Source organism: Adiantum capillus-veneris, chromosome 19 (genome assembly GCF_014529385.1).
Source record: "Adiantum capillus-veneris isolate H3 chromosome 19, ASM1452938v2, whole genome shotgun sequence".
Lineage (NCBI taxonomy): Eukaryota > Viridiplantae > Streptophyta > Polypodiopsida > Polypodiales > Pteridaceae > Adiantum > Adiantum capillus-veneris.
The window spans coordinates 5,965,594-5,970,589 of NC_140949.1; the positions used below are offsets into that span (position 1 = coordinate 5,965,594).

The 4,996-nt window shown below is 39.4% G+C and overlaps 1 pseudogene; it reads left to right on the forward strand.

Annotated features, from left to right (window-relative positions):
• The first annotated feature begins 1,353 nt into the window (after positions 1-1,353).
• On the forward strand, positions 1,354-2,081 carry LOC147433496 (uncharacterized; annotated as a pseudogene).
• The last annotated feature ends 2,915 nt before the right edge of the window (positions 2,082-4,996 follow it).

Below are 4,996 nucleotides of genomic sequence, written 5' to 3' on the forward strand. Positions count from 1 at the left end.
CCATCCGAATGCACTTCCCTGACGATGCCAATGTACCAACAGGCTTTCTTGACAGCCTCCAAGAAAAAAAAGCCACCCTACAGTAGGCACGGGTATGCTTTTAACTCCATCTAATTGTAGTATAATACCTGCAAAGTACTGGTTTGGATGTACAATATACTATAGTCTATATACTATTGTGGAATGCAGATTACACAATAATACCTATAAATTAGATTGATTACTATAAATAATGGTAACATACCTGCAAAGTAACGGTTGCAATACTGGTATTGGTACTCTATTGGTGAACATGTTACTATAAGTTCTATGAATGATCACAATAACGGTATTAAAGCAACATAATACAGGTATAACAACAAAATAATACCGATATAGTAACAAAACACAACAATAGTTTAACACTAAAGTAACGGTATGATTATAATAACCATATTGTACTGAAACTCTAATAGTGAAAATGGTATTATAAGTTTTACAATACCGGTATTATGGCTCTATCATACCGGGATGGGTAGAATGTGGTACCACAAAACCGAATAATAAAAAAACATAATAGTATGACAATAACATCAATTTGGTAAGGGTAGATGACAATACCGGTAGGATGTTATCATACCAATAGGATTATATCCTACCGGTATGATTACATCCTATCGGTATGATTATATCCTACCGGTATGATTAAATCTTACCGGTATGGTTACATCCGACCGGTATGGTTAGATTCGACCGGTATGATTACACCCTAACGGTATGATAAAATCCAACCGGTTTGATGTTATCCTTCCGGTATAATGTTATCCTACCGGTATGATGTTACCGGATGTTATCCTACCGGTATGATGTTATACTATCCAGTATAATAACATCATACCGGTGGGATAACATCATACCGGTAGGATGTAATCATATCGGTATGATAACATTATTATACCGATCTTCAAGCATTCATACCGATTTTATACATGTTTGACATTGTCTAATAACAGAGGTCTCTTGCCTACATGAAGAATTATCCAAATGCTTGGAGCGTGAGGAAACCTTTGGTCTCTGTGTCACGTTTGTGACAGACATGATTAGTCAACCAATGCTACTTGAAACCATAGTTTTGGTTGCAAGAGTTTCAGCTCCTAGACATAGTGTTGTTCTCATTAATGTGTGCAATGCTTGTGGTGTAAAAATTCATGATCACAATCTCTCAAGCCATGTTGTTCTATTGCCTTGTTCACATGCATACCATGCATTCTGCTATGCTCACTTGGCTGAGAAAGGAAAGTGCCTGCTTAAGGATTGCCCCGGAGTTATTTCTACAGAAGACCAATCCCTTCTAAAGAAGAAGCCAGTTGAACTATGCCCAATAACAGGTGAGAAAATTATTTCAACGGGTAAGAAACACACCATTGTTTTAATCAGGTGGTTGATTTTTGTCTTCTCTGATATTTTTTCAAAGTCAAGCTGCTTTAGATCTACTGTCGGTGAAGACACATGGAATGATGCAGTGATGCCTGCATACAAGACACATGTGGAGGTTTTCCTTGATGAAAGTGTCCCTGGTAATGCTGAGAAACCTGTTTCGGAAACAACAGAAGAAGAACAAAACTTTGAGGTAAAGGAGCAGACTACGACTGGTGCTGAAGGGAAAACCCAGAATGAGGAAGACGATGTGCTGCTAGACACTGGCGGGTGACAAGATCAAAGACCCCGAGGAAACAAGGCCAACGTGGCAAGAGTAAATTTTTTCATTGATTAAGGCTCTAATAAGTGATCTTTTGCTGCACAGCTTTCTAAAGCTGATGGTCGTGTAGATGTCAGGCTGGAGGGAAGTCCCGAGGAGACCCTTGCTCAGTATATGAGAAAGGCAAAAAATAAATAAATCGAGAAGACTGTAGATGGGAAGCCTGAAATGGAGAAAAAAAGCAAGGAAGAGGAAGAGACCTAGGGGTAGCCAGAAGAGGAGATGGACATAGAAGAGACTAAGGAGATGCAGAATACCGGCACAAGTTCTGACCCTAAACCCAGAGCCTGCAAAAGGTTATAGTTTGCCCCCCCTATGTTTCTTTTTATGTAACCACTTCTGAAATTAATATAACTTTCTTTCCCATTCGACGTCTCTTTCATCTTGTGCCTAATTTTTGAACATTGTGTATTTTTATTATATGATTTCAATCTGTAGATATGTCCTAATTGCATATTTAAATTTGAGTCTTGTGTAATTCTACATCTGCAGATATGTTTTCAGTTGAAGAATGGTGCCTTGCGGATAGGTTCAGGGCTGACAAGCAGAATGGCAGGGCTGACATTCGTGCAATATGGAACTGGGTGTTGTCTCCTCCAGTGCTCGTGTTTCCTCTATGGTATAGACTATGTAAAACAATCCCACTGATATGGCCAAGGCCACCACCTCTGTTGAGCGTTCAGCGTAGGGTTCTCATTTTGGACCTTAATGGTTTACTGCTCAAGAAATTTGATGAAAAATATGGTGAAGAATTGCCCTACTGGCCAGAAATGCAGTATGTTGTTGAAGGGGATACACAGTTTTGGGTAAGGCTCGATGCAGAAGTGTTTTTGAATTTTTGTTTCAGATGGTTCGAAGTGTGGATATGGAGCTGCTACTGCGAGTTTGAGAAGCTCAAATGCACGCTAGCGACAGTGTTCCCAGACCACCACAAAAGATTCAATAGAGTGGTAAGTCAAGCGCAGTGCACAAGGGCCCCTTTTAAAATGGGCGCGACAGATAAACCGGTGTTCCATAAGAATCTTGAAAATTTTCCTAACCTACCACCTGACACACTTATCTTTGATGATTCTGGATATAAGCTAATGTTTAATTCATTGGGGTCATTTCTTGTTTTTCCGAAGCTAGAAAAGCAGTCTAAAGAAGTGCGCGCCTGTTTTCTGTCAACCACTGTCATAAATTGGCTGGCACACTGGTTGATCTCTAAGGACAGAATTGAGTATACAAAGAGGACCATAATTTTTGAAGACGGACAACCTGACGACACCTATGTGCGTCATTTTTATTGGAAATGGCGGATTGACTTTTTCCAGAAGAAAGGAACAGATTTTTTTAATAAAACAAAAGCTTCATAAAGTCTGTGAAGTGGGCGACTTTTGTCGATGTATTTTTTTGTCGATGGACGTAAATGGAGAATTACTCAGCCTTCTTGTCAATCAATGTAAGAGAATTCATGTATAATAGATTTACAAGCAAGTTGCACGGAAATACATTGTATTCTATATTTGAAGTATCTTGCAAATAAAAGGAGAGAGGGAGAGGGACAAAGAGAGAGAGAGAGAGAGAGAGAGAGAGAGAGAGTTTGATACCGGTATGATACTGAGAAGTGACCGGTATGATACTGAGAAGTGACAAAGAGAGAGAGAGAGAGAGAGAGAGAGAGAGAGAGAGAGAGAGAGAGAGAGAGAGAGAGAGAGAGAGAGAGAGAGAGAGACTTGTATGATACCGGTATGATACTGAGAAGTGACTGAGAAGTGACAAAGAGAAAGAGAGAGAGAGAGAGAGAGAGAGAGGGGGGGGGGGGGGGGGGGGAGGGAGAGGGACCTGTATGATACCGGTATGATACTGAGAAGTGACTGGTTTCAAACACACTTCAGTTTACAGTCAAAGGCGGAGTCAGAGAAGGAGATTCTGCCATCATGTTTGTACTATTATTGTACTTATATTGTAATCTCCAATTGTATGATACCAGTACAAAACCATTAAATTGCCACCTTTATAGAACCAGTTTATTTAAAACGTAAGGACATGTAGTGATTCAAAGGGATAAACAAAGACATTTTTATATTTTAAAAAGGAAGTTTGGACAAAAAATTTAAACAAACTGATTGCTACAGCTCAAAAGGCATACTATTGTAGATAGACTCACTGACATCAAGTGATATTGTATATAGTTTTGAGTTGTTGGGATGGGGTATCATGGGGATTTTGATTGCCTGAACAAGATGTGAATATATGAACACTTCTGGCTTTTTGTCCAAAAGCTCGTAGGTCTTCTCATTTATCATACAATAGTAAAACCCTTTGATAGCATAGGATCCTCACCCAATGATATTGCCCCAGTCATCTTCAACGTCTGAATGAAACTCCTCAATAGCCGCAGTGCATTTCACAATATAGAAATCCACTTTTTCTTCATTGTCATTTGGTGCGGGAACAGCAAAATTATCACCAACAATACGAGTTTGACTGAGGGTGTCATAGGTGTCCTTCATACGCTGCATTCTCATTTATTTCGTCGTCATCGTCTTCCCCTTCTTCTGTAGGCTCCAAAATAAGGTATGTCCAGAAAGGAACGTGTGACTTGCTCACACATCTCCTCCACTTTTCCTGTTTACATGCACTACAGAAACAAGACAGTGAACGTGTTCTCAAAGCTGTTGTATCATGCTCTGAATATGCAAAAACAGAGTGCATTGAGCGGGTATTTTTTACAGCCTTCACATCCCAATTTTTTCCCCTTTCGACATCCCCCAATTCAATCACCCAAAAAATCCTGCTTACATAACGGGCGTCGGATGCATAGGTGGATGTAGCACCATCTGACAAGGTCCGTCTCAATAATGCCACAACATCTGCAACACAGTCTATCTTTGGGCAGTTTGGCTGCAATTGGTATTTAGTTAAAGACCTTTCTATCACTGCTCCTGCACCGTCGTGTTCTCCCTTACCATGGCCGGATCCAAAAAAGTTCCAAGACATTTTCCATCCCGTAAAAACATTGTATCTGCATTTTATTCAATGGATAGAAGAAGATTAATATACTCTTGGCACGATAAAATTACCAAAAAAAAACACGTATTATAATATTATTGATGTTAGACAAGCATTTTATTACAACTTTAATGCCAATATTATAGGTCTATATATTAAAACCACCTTCAGATAATGTTTGTTAGAACATGGTATACCTGGCAAGGAAATAGAATGGTCTTCTTGCTTTGAATTGTGAAGCTGCTCCATCATACCATACCCAAT